The sequence below is a fragment of the Ambystoma mexicanum genome, chromosome 3q (genome assembly GCF_040938575.1).
Source record: "Ambystoma mexicanum isolate Mex_15411 chromosome 3q, UKY_AmexF1_1, whole genome shotgun sequence".
In the NCBI taxonomy this organism is placed as follows: domain Eukaryota; kingdom Metazoa; phylum Chordata; class Amphibia; order Caudata; family Ambystomatidae; genus Ambystoma; species Ambystoma mexicanum.
Window position 1 is genome coordinate 399583473 of NC_090926.1, and position 18700 is coordinate 399602172.

An 18700-nucleotide genomic window follows, 5' to 3' on the forward strand; every position below is an offset into this window, starting at 1 on the left:
GCAAGGGGGAAAGGAGAAGGGATTGGCTAGCCGGAATACTTAGTAATTTGAGCTTTGAGTTAATAAGTGTATTTTTAGTTATTTCCTGAAGATCCAGAAATGATTCCTGAGTTCTAAGTGGGAGCGGCAGTGCGTTCCAAAGTTTGCTGGCAATGGTAGGGAAACTGCTACCACCTGCATTTTGGAGCTTGAACCCAGGTGTGTCGATGCAGTGCTTATAAGCAGCTCTAGTTGGTCTGGATCATTGTGACAAGGTGATGTTGTCTGATAGGTAGGCGCTAGCCATCTGGTGCAGGCATTTGTATGTTAGGGTGAGTGATTTGAATATGATACGTTCACGTACTGAAAGCCAGTGTTGTTGGAGTCTAATGGCTGATATGTGTGCCTATCTGGGGACATTGAGTGCCGCTCCGAGGGCATTGTTTTGGAGTACCTGTAACTTCTGGATATTCTGGATTTTAGTGGCGGCATACACGTTGTTGCAGTAGTCAAGGCGTGTAAGGACTAGGGCTCTGGCTAGAGTAAGACCAGTGAGAGGAATTTTATGCAGGCACTGATAAGCTTGCATGTGTAGGAGGTGGCTGACGTTGTGGCATTATTTGTTTAAGATTGAGAGAAGTCTAAGTAGAAGCCAAGTGTTTTTTTACCACTTTCATGACTTTAATGGCTTAGTGAAGATATTGTACAGAGTGGGGGCCACGCAGGAGCCTAGTGGCACTCCGCAGGCGGCCGGGGTAGGGGTAGCTTTGGATTTAGGGGAGAAGACTTTCATAGTTCTGTTGCAGAAGAAAGATTTTATCCAAAGTGTGGCGTTTGGGGAGAAGTTAGCTGCTGAAGTTAGGTGTTTACAGAGAATATTATGGTCCACCAGGTCGAATGCAGCAGAAAGGTCTAGGAGAAGAAGCACAGCTAATATCCCCTTGTCCCTAAGGTTGTCCATTTGGATTTTTAGATCCAGTAGTGCTGTGTCCGTCCCGTATCGTGGGCGGAAACCAGACTGGCGTAGCCCCAGAATATTGTTAGCTTCCAGGTATTTCTGAATTTGCAGGTATGATACTCTATCAAGAATTTTCAGAGAAACAGTATGGGTGTTATAGGACGGTAGTTTGTAGGGGTGTTGGGGTCAAGGGTGTTTTTTCTAGTAGGGGTGGTACCCACGCTCTTTTTAGGTCCATTGGGACACAGTTGTTGTAAAATGAAGTATTGATAAATTTGGTGATTAATGGGGCGAGTTGGGGAGCACAGTCTTTGATGACTCTAGGTGGGCAGGGGTCACCGTGACACCTTGAGGGTTTTAAGCTAAGGATAATTTTCAGAACTTCTGGGATAGAGACCTCCGTGAATTTGAATAGTGTGAGTTCCTTGTGGTTGGTGGTGGTAGCGGAAGAGGGTCGTGGTTTGTGATGTTTGAATAGGCTGTTCTTTTTGGCTTCAATTGCTGATTGGAGGCGATTGATTTTGTTTTGGAGAGCATTTTGAATGTTCTCGCACCAGTTAGTATCTTTATTGCAGCTTTCTGGGGGTGGGATGGGGGCTTCAAGCTCTCTGAGGATAAGGAATAGTTCCTTAGTATTGGAGCTAGCTTTGGAAATTCTGTCGTTGTATAATTTGCCTTTGGTGAGAAGTACTTGTTTATCATTTCTAGAGGCTGAGTCAAAGATGTTTTTGTTAGTGAGCGTGGGCAATGTTTCCTTTTAGTTGTTTTTAAGACTTTTAGCTCTGGGGTGAACAAGCTATTGAGATGGACTGTTTGTTTGGCATTGCGTAGCGTGAGAGGGGCTATTTTGTTTATAGCTGCCAATACAGTGTCGTTATAGAGTCTGGTCAAATGGGCGAGGTTGGCAATATCATCAGTTGGAGAGGCCAGGACAGGTTGCATTAGTGGGAGTGGATTGTTAGCTGTGATATTCTAGGCCAAAGGCTTGTGTACCATGGAACTTTTCTGAATTTACCTTTTCTGGAACTTAATCTGGGTTACTACTTTGGCAAGCACTCCAATGCCATAGATAAACATATCTGGCTTCATAGGTATCCCTCTCACTACCATCTCATTGGCCACGGCGTGTATTACTAGCATGGCCCGGAGGAAGCACATGTCTGGGGAGGCGCAGACAACTCCTCTATCCGTGAATGATATTGTCATTTTTAGTTTACTGAGCAAGTCCCTTCCTAGTAAATTGACTGGGGAACTTTCGTAGTAAAGGAACAGGGCTCCAACAATTTTCCCTTCAATTTTTACATTAAATCTTCTGTGTAAGGAACCATAACTACAGCCTCAGAGAATCCCTGCGCGTCGAGAGTTTTTCCTGATAGCGGAAGGTCACCTTCGCTTATGCATGACTTTTCCACCCATGGGTCCACCATGAAGATGAATTGCTTATTTCCTATCTCTGCGCCCACCAGTGGTTCCTCTTCTGGATGTAAGGTTATTGATAGTACTGGACACGCAAGTGCTCCCTGTGGGCTGTCCTAGTCAGGATAGGTGTCTGTACCTGGAAACGAGAAGGGATTCCCTCCTACAACTGTGATTCCTTGGTAGGGGGCTGTGGCACCGTTGCGTGCAGAGGCGAAAGAGTGCCGGCTTTCCTCGGCCTGTTCGTGAGGGCGACACTGATGTTGTTACACGGCTTGCTGTTGTGGTGGTGGGCGATATGGGCCAGGGATCTGGGGAGGTAACTGAGTGTATGCTTGGTTTATTTCGTATGGAATCATGGTTGATCCCTGGGCAGGCCCCTGTGGGCTCCCGGGGTAGGGGCTTCCATAGGGTGGTTGATTATAACTGTAGTTCCCTCCCGGCCTAATACGACATTCTCTGGCAAAGTGACCTCACCTTCTGCATGACCAGCACTGTCCCTGCCCGCGCCCTTGCTGTCCTGATCCCCCGAATCCCCCTCCTCTTTGTCCTCGGAACCCACCTCGTCCTCTTGATTGCCCTCCTTGCGATTGGGGTCCTGCATATTGTTGATTTCCTCCCCACTGTCCCTGCCCCTTGTCTGCCCATACTGCTGCCATCCTCGCCTGTGTCGGGACGGTGGCACACCCCTCTTCTCCCGTCTGTTCTTGGGACAGTACTATTGACACCGTGCTACTTTCACTAGTTTGTTTTGAACTAGTTTGGCTTCTTCTGCCTGTCGTCTTTGACTAGTTTCTTTTTCACGCTCTTTGATCCTCCTACAATGGTGCACAATGATGCTTTGACTCTCAGGCCAGCCCTTTGCCTCCACCCCCGCTATCTTATCCAGGGCCTTCTGCACTTCCTTTGGGAACCCCCGCTTAACAATAAAGTAAAACAAAGACGTTGATTGGTCCCAGGCGCTGCCGTCACCGCCCTCCACATCTCCTGAACCCGAAGAATGTACTGCGCAGCATCTTCCTCATCGCCCATTGTGCAATGCATTATTGATTGTAAATCAGGAGTATCTGGGAAGGTCCTCTGCAGTGCATCCCAGACACGTGCTCTGATATTGTTGAACGATGCCCCATTGTGGGAATCATTGCTCCGTGTTACTCAAGGCTCTTGAGGTGTACACAGTAAGGGCTGAGATGTTCAAGTTCTTGCCTTTAGCACATTTCATTTGGTATTCTTGTATAGTAATTGTACTTGTAGTTTCACACTATAAATCTAGGTTTAGAAGTACTAATATGGAACAAAATGTTAAAAACTGGTTTGGCATCTCACACTTGACATGGGCTAATTCGAGATGACATTAATCTCCCAACTGGGTTATGCGTGTGTGATAGTTATGTGCTCTTAATCGTTGTTTGATGGAGGGATGCTGCTTATTTTTTTTTTTTACCAACTTTATTTATTTTGGTTTTCCATAGGCATGAATTACAAACATTGAACATATTGCCTCCGCCCACCCCCCAACAATCTCAACATTTGGATACGGTGTAGCATGTTTTGACATTTTGAGTCTCTAGGTACACGTATTCTTCCAGTTCAGAGTATGTGTTTTTAAATAACAGGAATACTGCGTCAAAGTTTAGGCTTGAAGTACATTTGTTCTCTATCAGTAAAATCGTGTAGTGGCATCCAGGTGTCCAAATATTTTGTGTATGAGCCGTGGGATAGTGCAGTTATCTTTTCCATGGCCATCACCCCCCATAGTCTTACCCACCACATGGCCACTATCGGTCTTTGTTTGTTCTTCCAAGTGTGAGCCAAGGTTATTCTAGCAGCACTCAACATATGGGTAATGAGGTGAGCTTTCGACCCGCATTTTGCATAGCACCCCTCGACCGCCTCCCCCAGTAGGACCACCATCGGATCAAATGGCAGTTGTACCCCTGCTATCTCCTTGATGTGGCTTAGGATCTCCCTACAGTATATTTCGGCTATTGGACAGGACCACCACATATGTATTAAATCACCAGGTTAACCGCAGCCTCTCCAGCAAGATATGGGGTAGTCTGGGTTAATGGAATGCATACGTGCAGGTGTCATGTACCATCTCAGACACATTTTGTATGCTGCTTCATTGATACAGGTGCATTTGGAGCTTTTAGCGGCTCTTTGCCATATTTGGTTCCAGGTTTCGCTAGAGATTGGTTTCCCTACGTCTGCCTCCCACCGTTGCATATATAGGAGGGATTCCTCAGGGTCTACTGCTCCCATTAAGCTATATAGTTTCGAAATCCCTTTCCCGGGTTGCACTTCTTTTATCGTGAGTTCTAGTCCCACCGGGTCCCGAGTTGCCTCCTCCCAAACCTTCCTGTTAGTAATCCAATGTCTTAGTTGAACATAATGGAACCTCTCAGTTTCAGGTATATTAAATCTAGCCTTGCATCCTTCAAAGGTTAAGGGCGTACCCTCTTCGTAAAGGTCTCCCATTGCACCTCCCATCGTTTTAGGTCCCCCGCTAGCTCCTTCAGTAGTTCTGGGATGTTGGTCCCATATAGTTTCCCGTATGTGGAGGTTAACTTTATTCCTAAGTATTTTACCGCTCTCTGTTCCCACTTCAACGGATACCTATCTTCCCATTCTGTAACTTGCTCTGCTTTCTAAGTAATATTGAGCGCACTGGATTTACCATAATTGATATGAAATCCGGAAACCTTTGCGAACTCCTCTAATAGGTCTAATGCTTTTGGTAGTGAGTGTGTTGTGTCTTTGAGGAACATGAGGATATCATCTGCATAGAGAGCTATTTTTTGGGTCCCACCGGCGCCTGCCTCTACCCCTTGGATCTCTGGGTCGTCGCAGGCTTTTTGTGCCAGCGGCTCCATGGCCATGGCAAAGATCAGAGGTGACAGAGGACACCCCTGTTTTGTGCCCTTCTGAATGAGGATGTTATCTGTGAACCGTCCATTAACCATTAGCCGTGTGGATGGGCGTGCAAAGTTGGCCATTAGCATGTGAATGAAAATAGGGCTACACCCCAACTTTTCCAGAGTCGGCTGTCAAATTTCCAATGTAGACTGTCAAAGGCACGGGAGGCGTCTAACGCCAGCACAGAATATCGCTGTCCTGTTCTGCGGCCCCATTCAATTGTGTCTATGGCTCTGCGGATATTATCGTGTGTGTTTCGCCCTTGTATAAAACCTGCTTGATTGGGGTGGATTATCCCCAGCAGTACCTCCGCTAGTCTACAGGCCAGCACCGTCAAGTAGATTTTTGCATCCCCATTTAATAACAATATAGGGCAGTAACTCGCACATTCACTGGGGTCTCTATCCGGTTTTAATAGCAGTACTGGGGTTGCTTGGCTCAAGTCCCCAGAGATCCTCCCGGAGTCCTGAATGGAGTTAAACGGTTTTGTTAGGGGACCTATCAGGGTGGTTCTGAACGTTTTGTAATATGTGTTACTAAGCCCATCTGGTTCGGTTTTAGTGTTTTTATTACTTCTCCCACCTCTTCTTCCGTTATGAGGGCTTCCAGCATTTGCCTATCTGAATCGCTAATTTGTGGCAGGGTCATTTGGTTAAGGAATGCAGTCTGTTCCCCTCTCACCAGGTCCTCTCTTTTTAGATTTTTGGTATAGTATGAGTGGATCACATCTTCTATTGCCTTTTCCCCCTGTACTAGATTCCCTTCTGGATTTCGGAGTTGGGTTATGCGATTCCGGGTTTCTTCGCTGCTTCAATTTGGCTGTGAGAAATCGATTTGCCATATCCCCTTTAATTTAGTAGGATTGTTTGGTTCGGACAAGAAGAAGCGCTGCTTCATCCGCCAGGTGGGTCTCTAAGGTTGCCCTGACTTTTTTCAATGCCCTTCATGCTCTCTGTGAGCCCTTGTTTTATACTCTGCTTCGGCTTCTGCCACTTGGGTCTCCATATCTCGTCTCACCCTTTCTTTTCTTTTAATGTAGTTTGTTGTGTGCGCTATAAATTCCCCTCTTACCACTGCCTTACTTGCGTCCCAAATGGTATCCCAGCGTATCCCGGGAGTGACATTTTCTTGGAAGTAATTCTTCAGGGTTTGTTAAATGTCTGCTCTAAGAGCTATATCTTTCAGAATTACTTCATTTAAGCGCTATGGTTTATGGGGCTGGTACTGTGAGCTTAGGGGTTCCAACTTTAAGAGGACTGGGGCATGGTCCGACAGGCACCTCACTCCAATCTCTAATCCCGTAACTTGTGGGATCAGTGAGTCCGAGATCAGCACCATGTCAATCCGGGAATGGCCTCTATGTACCGCGTAGTAATGAGTGTATGCCCTGTCTTGTGGGTTAAAGAGGCGCCACGTTTCAATTAGATGTAGATCCCTGAGTAATTTTGCCATGGCCCGTCTGATTGTGTGGTCATTGGTGGAAGCCGGGAGAGTTTTGTCCATCTCAGCATCCATTACTCCATTAAAATCTCCCCCCATTAGAATCTGACCCCTCCCCCATTGCGCAATGATCGGGAGCACCTCCATAAGAAATTGGTCTTCTCCGTCGTTAGGGGCATAGATCGATGCTAACGTCACCTGCTGCCCCATCAATTTTCCTCCCACCAACAGGTAGCGGCCCTCCGGATCTTTTTTCACAAATTGTTTTTCAAAGGTGACCCCTTTGGCCAGCAGGATGCCCACCCCTCGTCTTTTCAATCCACTAGAGGAAAGGAATTGCATGGGGAAGGCCCTGTGCCTCATTCTGTGTTGATCCTCCCTAAGCAGATGTGTTTCTTTCATCCAGATCACCGAGGCCTGCATATTTGCCAGTCTGGATAACATGGATTTGCGTTTGATTGGGGAATTGAGCCCCTGGACTTTTTAGTGTGACAATTGTTATGTCAGCCATTCTCGTGTCTCACACTTTTGCCTCTTTTAAATTCCTGGATCCTTTCCATGTCTTTGAGTACTCTATGCATACAATGCCTCACCGTCATCCTTAAACTCAAACTTTCTCCCTTTTACCCCCTAACCACCGAACTCCAACTTCTTCCATAAACACCCATAGTGGAATTACCACAACAAATCACCAGGTATAAATTTAGCTGGGAAATTAGGGTCTGGTCATCCCTCCCCCACACATCCCCCATTGATTCTGATTCCCGTAGGGATTTCCAAGTATGTGCCCATAGTGCTACTAATCGACCCCTGCACAGGTCATGTCTCGATTATAGTTCCATCTAGTCAGGACACCGAGGAATCCGCTTGTTGATCTCCCGTGAAGTTGAGTTGGCGAAAGTTCCGAGCATCTCTCCTCTTGTTCACCTTTGTCCCCAGCTTTCGTATTTACATTCCTTCTTGTTGGTGCCTATCGTGATTCGAGATCTGGTGTTTGTTACTTGGCACCACTCTTTTAGATATGTCTGTTAGTGCCTCAAGGTCGGCCGATCACTCAGGATCCGTAGCGCTGGTATCCTTATTGCGACCTTTTGAACGGGGGCGCGCAGGTTTCCATTGTTCCTTTTCGGATGAGTCCGCCCTCCTTTTGTCTCTGGATGAGGAGCCATTCGCGTCAGATTTTTTATTATCTTCTTCGCCTCTCATAAGGCTCTCCATTTCTTCCTCTTTAGTAATTGTGTATCGTTGGCCCTCCCATTCAAATCGGAGTCCAGTAGGGTATGCCCAGCGATAGCGCACCCCTTTAGCCCGCAGCCAGTTTGTCGCAACCCTCAGTCGTATCCTCCTGAGGAGGGTTGCCTGCGACAGGTCCTGGTATAGTTGGATAGTTGCGGATCTGAAGTGTATGGGTTCTTTTTTCCTTGCGGAACGCATTATGTCTTCTTTCAACTGGAATAGGTGTATTCATGTTAGGACATCCGGGGTCAGGTTTTTGCTGAGTTGGTATTTCGAATAGACCCTGTGTGTGCAGTCCAGCACCATGTCCTTGTCCTCCCCAGTATCTAAGATATGTTGAAACAGGTCTGTAACATATTGTTGTAGTTCAGGGTCTGTCACGGATTTTGGAATTCCCCGGATCCGTATATTATTTCTTCTAGACCTGTTTTCAGCATCTTCCTGCCTATACTGAACCCGCTCCATCTGTTGTTCAAGCTCCTGTACTCTTTTGGTTAGTTTTTCATGTACCTGTCCTTGTTCAGCTATCGTAGTCTCCACCTCATCTACCCTTCTTTCAACTTCCATGACCCCTTTATTGAGATCCGCTATAGACTTGGCTAAATCTGCAGCACTTTCTTTTATGTCTTTTTTTCAACTCTTGAAGCATTGCCAGGAGGTCCGATTTCCGGATTGGCGGGTCTGCCGTTTCAACTGGGACTTCGGTTGGGGAGAGGTGTACCTGGGCAGTGGCTTGGACCTGGCCACGTTTTTGAGTCTCCGCTGCTTGCATCATCGCTCTGATGTCTCCTGATGAACCCCCTTTCGATTTTGCAAATAGCTTGGACATATTTGAGTGGGGTGGGAGGCAGGGAGCACCTTCGGCGGCTGTTTCAGGGTAGAGCTTATCTCTAGTGTGTTTGTAGGGCGTGCTGTGTTGGCACAGGTGATTCCCTTGTTTCTCCGTGCTGCAGAGCTTTACCAGGGTTATTACTTCTGCCAAGTGTCCTCAGCTGGGTCCTGAGACTCCTTTGCCGAATTCAGGTCCCTCCAGGTCTGCATCTCTTGCTTCTGCTTCAGGGTTCCTGGTCGCTCTATTGAGTGGGGTCCGCCAGTGGGGGCCACCTAATAGGTGGCCTCGGTTGTCCTCAGGTTCTTCCCCCGAGCTCTGGTACAAAGGAATCAACTCTGGGTCCTCGACGATCTGTGGGGAGAGCACCCTCACACCATCACTGGTCGATCATGCAGGACATTACCGCTCTGCAGCAGGTCTGTAGCATTTCTAGTTGGTGCCAAGTGCTACGTGTCAAGAAGACTCTGCCTGGAATGCATTTAAATACACTCCGATCTAGCGTGCAGCCGGCTATTCATTTTGTGTTGCTTGGGTTGCATTGCTGCGGGCCCCCTTCTAGGGAGTCCCGTGTAGGCCTCCATGTTGGGTGTCCAGGCAGGGCATCCCTTTTAGGCCGCCCCCGGACGGGAAACGCTAGGATTGCGGCTTTATTCCAACTACGTAGGGCGGGGGAAGGCTGGAGTGCGCCCAACGTTCTAGAACGGCCCATCTTGCCGCTCTGCTTCTATATCATTACTGGTGGACACGGGTGAGGGCCCCCGTTGCTTCCCTCACCTTGTTTACTTATGCAGCGTTTGGCCGAGCAGGTCTCCTTCGAGTGGCAGGTCTTGCGAACACTGCATTTTGCTGCTGTCTCTGCTCTCAGCGGGTTCTCCCGCAGTAATCTTGCTATCCATGTTTCGCCCCATTTTGGGCTCCGACAGTTCCGCTAGCCGCTCCTCTGTGAGCAGTCCAGGGATGGTTCCACATCCAATTTCTCCAGCACTCCCGGGGAGCGAGGGCACAAGCGGATCGTTTTCCTTCGCTGTTCGGAATATCAGGCGGTTCCTGTCTTGTCCTTGCAGCACCTTGTTAGACGGCGGTGCGCGAGGACCCCCGCTCCTCTCCTCGTTCCTCTTGGGCGGGCTGCCAGCTCTCCTATGTCTCTCAGAGCTGGAGGGTGGTAGGTTCCCCCATATTGGACCACAATGAGCACTGGTATGCTCCGCTCGGTGGGGCCACCTTTTCTCAGCTGCTGCAGCTCCAGTCGGTATCTCGCGTTGGGCGCGCACTCCTCAGCGCCGGGCCGCCATCTTGGCGGGAGGCTTGGGTCGTCACACAAAAATTCTCCGAACTCCCCAACGGTGGCTACACGTTGCCTCTTCATTTCCCCAGCGGTGCCTCAGGCATTCATCGGCGTCTGCCTCATTTTCTCAGCAAAAACGGACACATTTATGGGGGGGTTTGAGCCTTATTGGGAAAGGGGTTCTCAGAGCCTACCTCGGAGCCATCCGAACGGGTCCTCGGCCGACCACGCCCCTCGATGCTGCTTATTTTTATGCTTGATGGGCATACAAGCAAGAAATAGCATGCCTTTAATGAGAAGACATCACACATAGTTCAACCACCTAACTGTTTGCATACAGCAAGACAACAGTGTGGTTTTAACTCCAACATCACTCCTAAATCAGCTTCAAATAATATATAGGGGCTCATTATAAGTGTGCCGGTCTGGTAACAACGGTGCCGGTAGCCCTACCAGCACCGTTATTACCAGACCGGCACACTACGAGTCTGCGGGCGGGTGCCATCCCTCCGGCCAGGTCAGACCTGGCGGGCGGGATGCCACCGACTCACAGACTTTCCGGGAAGCACCGGCACCGTTATTATCGGTGCCAGTGTTTCCCTCATCCCCATTCCCATTGAGTCCTATGGGACTTAAATGGGAATGGGGATTTACATTTTTCTGCGCCTGACTTCCAGGAACACTGGGGTCGTAATCCCCTGGTGTTTCCGTGGAGCCAGCTGCCGGAAAAACGCATGAGTCCGGCAGCAGCCTGCCAATTTTACGGGCAAGGCTACTGCTCGATTCGTAAGGAGGACCATAGTCAAAGACACTGTTTAGCATCACTCATAGCTCAGCTTCAAACAATATGTAGTCAAAAGGAGTCAGTTTAACAGAAAAGATGTTTCCAATAGGCAATAGGCACCAGGGGGTAGAAGAGTCGACTACCCCTTTAGTTCTTTTGCAACAGGGATCAGAAACCTCACTTTGCTCCTATAGATATGTGTACAGTTTCTAATTATGCATCTTAAATGAGACTGTGCATAGTGTCCGTGCCACTGGAGATGAAAAACCGTTGGTTTTAAAGTCATATGCGTGAACGTAGTAATTCTAAGGTGTTCTGTGCATTTTTGCAGAAGAATGCGAGATCTAGACAGGCTACCTTTCCAGAACGGATTAGCACATGTGCGTGCATGGCTGTGGAGGCCAATGAAGTGGTGGTAACCAGGGAAGGAAAGGGGGGTGGGGTGGGTTACCGAGGTCTCAGGCAGGGTCTCGGGAGGGCGAAGACTGGAGTTGGCTGCTGGAGGTGTCCTCCACAAAAGATAAAGGAGATGGTTAGGGGCAAAGGGATGGAAGTGCCTACAAAGGATTGTGAGGGTGTCCCTCGCACAAGAGGATGGTGGAGGGCGTAGCAGGCACACAAATGTCATTTTCCCGCAGCACTAAGGCAATTCCTGGATAACTGGGCTTTAGCAAAAGTGACCTGTGGAAAATGGCAAATATCCCTCTCAAAACCTCTTTGCTAAACCTGTTTCCATCCGGGACGCCCGAATATTGCAGCCATGGGCAGTTTACTTGAACCACTTGCTAAGTATCTGTATAAAGTTATACAACCATTAATACAGGATAGTCCAACATACATAAAGGATACAATGCATTTCCTGTCTGTCCTCAACGATACACAATTTGTACAGGGTCGTGACATACTTTTCACTATGGATGTCACGTCTCTATATACCAACATTGTGCATTAAGCGGCCTGGAAGCGATGGAGTGGCTTTTATTAAACTCTGACACATGTACTGCAGACAGGATCTTTATTCTTACTCTTTTCAAACTGGTGCTGATGAACAATTTCTTTACGTTTGAGAAGAGATACTACCTACAATTGTCTGGGACCAGCATGGGAGCGTCTATGGCTCCCACCTACGCGAACACCTACATCGTTTACTTAGAAACAGAACCCATCCTAAACTCAGCAAAATGGATGCAGCATCTTTCCATTTTGTACAATATATAGACAATGTCTTTGACATTTGGACTGGACCTGTTAGCGAACTGGATAATTTCTTTGAAATGATGAACCGAATGCACACGCAAATCAGGTTCAAAACTCAGTACAGTGATACCAAGATCCATTTCCTGGATGTAGAGATATATAATGAGAGCAATGGGTTTATTACCAGGATCTTCACCAAGCGCATAGCGACCATTTTCCATCCCAAGCGGACGATCGACAGTGTACTGCTGAGTCAATTTCTGGGGTATCGATGGAAATTATCCAACATGGAGGAGTACAAAAGACAGGTGCAAGAACTGCAGGATAAATAACTGGAAAGGAAATACAATAAGGATCTGATTAAAGGGATATCTGAGAAAGTGGAGAAGATATCGAGAGAGTCCTTACTGACACCGAAACCGCTCAAGAACAGTCCATCTTTGGTATATGTCAGAACACACTCAATACAGAGTGCTAGAATCAAGAAGGTCTTCAAACAGCACTGGGCCATGAGGCAAATAGATCCTACCCTACAAAGACTTTTTCCGGAACTCCCAACATTGCGGCAATGTCATCAAAGCAAACAAGATCACACATCCATGTTCAGGTAAAAAAATCAAACTGAGACATCCATGTACATTTAAATCAATGAATGTGGTGTATGCACTGAGATATCCATGTGGGTATTATTATGTGGGAATGACAATGCGTAAGGCTACGGTTTGATGGACTGAACACAACTCAAATATTAGAACTAAAAACCTTAACTCCCCGATATCAACACACTTTGTGGAGGCAAGACACAATCTTGCGCAACTTTAATGCGTAATACTAGAACACGTCTTGCTGCACAGTAGAGGCGATGACCTCCACAGAAATGACTACAAAGGGAGATAGCTTGGATTGAGTTATTGGAGTTGTTTACCCCTAAGGGGATGAATTGTGAATGTAACCTTATGTGTTTTGTCTAGATTGTGAGCTGGAGTTACCTGAGAGAATCAAGATGCTACATATGCTGCAGTGTGCCACAGTCGTGTCAGACCTCCACGTATGTTCTGTGATAGACTGATTACTAACATAGATTATGAACAGGGTACTCCTGAGAGGCGTCACTTTGGTAGCGCTGTCAGACTTCTGAGATATTGGCCCATGATAATATCAAATTGACTGTTACTGTGGAGGCCAAGGTACTGCTTTAACCTATGAGGCTTAAAGAATGTGAGCAGGTCGCACCGGAGAGCACTGAAGGGCAGGGCGGACGGGCAATGCGGTCTAATAATAGGGACTTACTCTAGCAACCTCGCACCAGACTAAAAGGTTTTGGAGATCTTAGTTTCAATGCCTGGGGTCCAGGAGCCTGGAACAATCTACCCCTATCAATCAGACAACTGCCTTTGTTGGCACAGTTTAAAAAAGCCCTCAAAACTCACCTATTTGATGGCGGAGATAACTCCATCCCTACCTGCTTCTCACGTTGCCACGGTCTCTGTGCCTCTTACTGCACCTTTTTATGTTTTTTATGGTTGTGTGTTCTGTCAGTGCTCTGAGGCTCACGGGGCAGTTGGCGCTTTATAAAAATTCTATAGAATACAATAATAATGTTTTGACCAATAGGAGGGTTTGAATATGGCATAATGTTGGTGCTTTGGTATTTAAACCGCTATATGATTTGGGTACAGTTCTACTTTGGGAACAATCTTAATGAGACACATTGGTCCCGGACTCACTTTTCCACATTAGATGCACCTGTACATTTATAACTTACTCGGCCTGACAAGACATACCAGGTATGTCTAACCCCTGCTTTTGAACTGTATGCAACAAGACTATATAGGTATAGAAGGCATGATTGACAAGCAAAACTATAGTTATTATAACTTGGTAAGGAGTTCTTATTCACGCTAAAATGGCCGCCATTCTAGCGCTACGCTTCTGCAAGCATGTAGGAGGTGTTGCCATAGTTACCTAAGTTACTTACACAGGCGTGGGGCACCCACCTTATGATCCTCGCCTCCAATACGTGAGCCCGGCTGCCTTCTGTGTTCCTTCCTCCTCTCAGAGCTGCTGGGCACCGGTCTACTTCTGGAGACCTCCCTATCATCAAACCCGTGGATTACTGGTGTTCTTGGAGTTCTCTCCCTCTGGATCAGCGACACAGGTTTGTATCTCCCGCGCTCGGGGTGCAACACACCTGCCATCTTCTGCGACTGCCCGAGACCAAGTGTTTAGTCTATTGCCCATATTTTTACAATGTTGCCAGCAGTGTCTGGGCCCATTGTACAAGTAAGCTACAGGCAAGTCAGGTAGACTGCCGAGGCAGGAGGCAAGCCAGGAAGTGAGCAATGCCCAGGGAAAGAGACAAGGACCAGCAAAGGGAAACCTCCAGCAGGAGGAACAAAGCACAACCAAAGAGGAGACAAGACCAGGAGCAAAGCAGTGTAGCTGATGTACAGCACATGGTGCACTTTCCAACTCGTCCGTAGGGTTTAAATCCGCCGGTGCCGGTATCACGGAGCCCGCAGCTTCCGGGGTCGTTGCCGTATGCACAATTCAACGGATATGGTGATGCCCATGGCGCAAGTGGTAGGCATGTTCCTGTGGCCGCGCTGACCCTGGGACTGGTTCCAGCTGCCCTTGCCTGCCAGCCTCCTGATGCCGCAGGCACCAGTGAGGGTACATCCGCCATATAAGTGTCCAGGGGCTGCATCAGTGAAATGGTAGTGGCATGATACTGGGCTGTTGCTGCCGGTCTGGCAGGCTGCCACTCCTCCTCTTCATCCATCCAGCATCAGTGCTGCGCCTTATGATTCACGTCACCATTGTGGGAGCCCGGCCTATCCATCTGCCGCCTTCTGTCCGAGACTGGGGGGGGCTCCTTTGTGGGTCTATAGGGCCCGTGACTAGGATTTGCTTGTTGGTTCCGGCTGTGCCTTTGCCTTCTGAATTCTGGCTGTCTTCAGCACCTCTGCTTTTCCTATCCAGCATCGGCATCGCTTGAAGACCAGTGCCACTGTTGGTGGTGTGGCAGTCATGTGGCAGCACAGCTCTTCTATCAGCCGCGCTGGGAATCTTTTGGGCCCAGGACAGCGATGTTGTTCTGGGTATCCGGCCCTGAGGTCCCGTCATTGTGTTGCTGTGACAGCAATGCACTCTGGATGTCGGACTTCCTGAGGCTGCCGTTGGTGCTCGGTCACAGCCTTTGCAGTTCCATGGCCGTGTGTGTGGATCGTGAAGAGGGGTGAAAGCGCTTGACGCCCCTGTGACCTTTTTATTTTTTTACTTTTAGACTTTGCCTCCCACCTGTGTTGTATTTTTTGTGGGGGGAAGGTGGGGTTTGCTTTATTAGCGCTGCAACCTGCAGGTTTGCTGGACATTCATGTTTTTCGGATCATAATTGCATTTTCTATCTGTTTGGTTTCCTTTGATCTTGCTCTGTCCTTTCTGTTTTCTGCTGTATTTTGCCATCATTTATTTATTTGTGCCAGCTCATTAATTGATTGTAAAGTGCTTGGGTGTAAGCTCTATAGAAGCAAAATAAACCAAACCAAAGTTGTATATCATAAATACATCGGAGGTCCTAAAACCATTACATATACATCCAGGGTCATGTAGAACAATTGGATCCTCCTCCAAAGTTCCTGGGAAGACCTGCTACTTCAGCAGGGCCTTGTCAGCGGTGGATTGAAGACTTCATTCAGTATGCAAGGAAGACATTGATCGATTGTGATGTCCAGTGGCAAAGAAGTTTCAACTGCTTTAGGTTCAGAAAGACAAGAGGTTTGCAGACGTGGAGAAGTTTTGAGTGCCTGTGATGAGTTTGTATTGCAAATCTATAAGCTTTTTATTTCAATCATCATCATTATGGAGAAAGCTATTTTTGTTATAGGGTGCAATGCACCAGTATTGACTATATATCTGCACAAAAAGCTATAGAATCAGGTTGCAATTTCAGCCACTTTAGAGAAACTGTTGTGGGACCAATTAATGTCCCACACAAACAATGACCAAGATAAGGAGAGACTTTGGCAGTTGCCAGAACCCACTTTTGAAGGAAGCTATCACAATTGCCAATACCACTGGATGATCCACAACAATAACATTGGAGAGAAAGGGGGCACATGTGCCTGTCTGTCTAGTGACTTATAAGGACCAGACAAAGCGCCCAACAATGCATATTTTTACTTTTGTAGAGGTATTATATAGATGTATAGATGCATTGCTGGAGCTGCTGGGATATATTACACTATGGGGTTCAGAGTGACATCTGAAGGACAATGAGAGTGAAGACGAGTTGTCTCGAATACGACTCAGCACCCCATGGTGAAATGTACCTCGAAGTTGATAGCTAACCAGTTTTTTAATGTTATGGTGCATGCAGCCCTCGTTCATCACTTTTCAACCCCCTTTACACTTTCCCTGTGCAGTGTTACCTGCGAGAGGATGCAGGAAGTGAACTACATGGAATATAAAACAAAATGCCTCTACCCCAAACAATAAGAAAATAAATAGCTGTCGTCCTGCACCCCTCCTCAGATATCCTTGTGGCAAACCCCAACCCCTTTTTCCCAACCAAAACAATGACCTTGCACCCTAACACCCTCCCGCTACTCTATCATTGTGTAATGTGCCCCCCACTCCCACCTAGAAAAATATATATTACCTTACATCCTGCCATCTACCCTCACTTCCACCACCCTTATCGCTCCCAAGGAGGTACCCTGTGAAAAGAGGAGCAGGCAGAGCATCTGACAGTGTATCCAAACTCTGCTGCCATTGTCACAGAGGAGCTGCGATTTGTTTGCCGGCTTCCTCTTCTTTTCCCTGGGACCAGGGAGGCATAGGAAAATGCAGTATTCACTTGCCGTAACTGCCGCTGATGATGACAGTCATCCTCGGACGTTACGTCGCAGCAAGAGGATACTGCATTTTGAAATAGAAATTGTTGCTATGAGGTCCCTGTGTAGGTTATACATAACAATCATTTAGCAACTTAGAAGGATTTGGGAAGACATGCTAGAAATGCAGACTTATGGAACACTTTGCTAAATAATGCAGAACTAAATCCTTCAAGGGTAGAAGGCAAACAAGAATGGGAAAGGGAGGTTTTATCAACGAGGAACTTCAGGTGGACGAAACTGAAGCAGATGCAATGATAGACTCCCTCAAGAGCACAGTCCTAATTGTGGAAGTTGACGAAAATGCAATATAATGACTCTTCTTTGCTAAGACAAACATGTGCAATTAGCAAAGAAGGAGTGAATTTCGAGCTGGTGATGGAATCCGTTCTCTTGACAAAATATTTCCCATGGCCGTGTAGAATAGTACATTGCAAAACAACATGAAGGATGTCAAAATAGAAGGTACTGCTCAGAATGCATAGCAGTCTAGAAACATGACTGCAGGGTAAGATCACAGTAGCAGATTCTCCAGAGAGGGTAGCATCGATTGTTTGGGCCTCAAAGCCAGATCAAAGTACACACGTGTGTAAATCTTTCAAGTTTGAATGCAAACATAGCAGACTACCATCCTTCACCCAACTTAGATAAGATGATTTACAAAGTTAGGGCACCAGTGGTTTTCTCAACTGTAGATTTAAGCAGCGCTTATCACTTAATTTTGATCATGTCTAACTGCCAACAGTTAACAATATTCGTAAAATGTTTTGGCCTGCACCATTTCAATAGAATGCTTTTTGTACTTGCACCTGCCACTGCTATCTCTCAAACACTCATGAGTACAATTTTTAAGGGTGTGAATTTTGGGATGCATTTTCCGGATGACATACAGGTGAGCACAGTGAGGAAGTGGTGGTACAGACAGAGGTTCCAGAGGTAGCCTTGAGCACTTTCTTTTCATTTTCTTTTTTTTTATGTTCGGTTTATTAAAACCTTTCATACGCATTGCATCATATTTACATCAACATTAAAACAGTTAAGGATTACATTTCCATCCAACAAAATCCTTTCCCAAAGAAAGAACAATATTAAAATTCCAAACATAAAATTACATTTCCAAATTCATTCCAATTTCGTTCTTTACTAATTACCATTATTCTTAACATTATGCAAGTCCAGGGCCTCTTTCATGAATTTTAGTGCTCCTATGGTCATTAAATCATTCTCTCCTGTTAAAGTTTTTAACCACCATTCCTTCCGTGAAAGAGATTTACATTCTCCAAAGATCTGTTTAATTCATTTAGATCAAAGCCCAGTTAGGGCTTTACATTCAATGATTAAGTGCTCAAGTGACTCGATCGTAGATGTCTGGGCACAAAATTTACAATCAGGGCTCTGGTCATCCAACATCCTTCTATTACCCTGAACTTCTCTGGTTGGAAGGTTGTTTACTCTCAGCCTTAGAAAGAGATTAAGATACTAGGGATCAGGGAATTCTTCTAAGTATTTTGGTAATTGGTTTATTCCTCTGCCCTTCTGTTCCAGATTATGAGCTAGTTTATACGTCAATCTCCGAATCAAGGTTGGAATCCAGTCTAGGTACATTATCTATTTTTTCACTGTCTCTGGATTTCCCTGAACTTCTCTGGTTGGAAGGTTGTTTACTCTCAGCCTTAGAAAGAGATTAAGATACCAGGGATCAGGGAATTCGTCCAAGTATTTTGGTAATTGGTTTATTCCTCTGCCCTTCTGTTCCAGA

At 46.7% G+C, this 18700-nt stretch overlaps 1 protein-coding gene across 2 annotated transcripts in view; it reads left to right on the top strand.

Moving 5' to 3' along the window:
- Window positions 1-18700, top strand: part of RNF130 (ring finger protein 130) — a 1130799-nt gene that overhangs the window by 953712 nt on the left and 158387 nt on the right. The window lies entirely within an intron of this gene.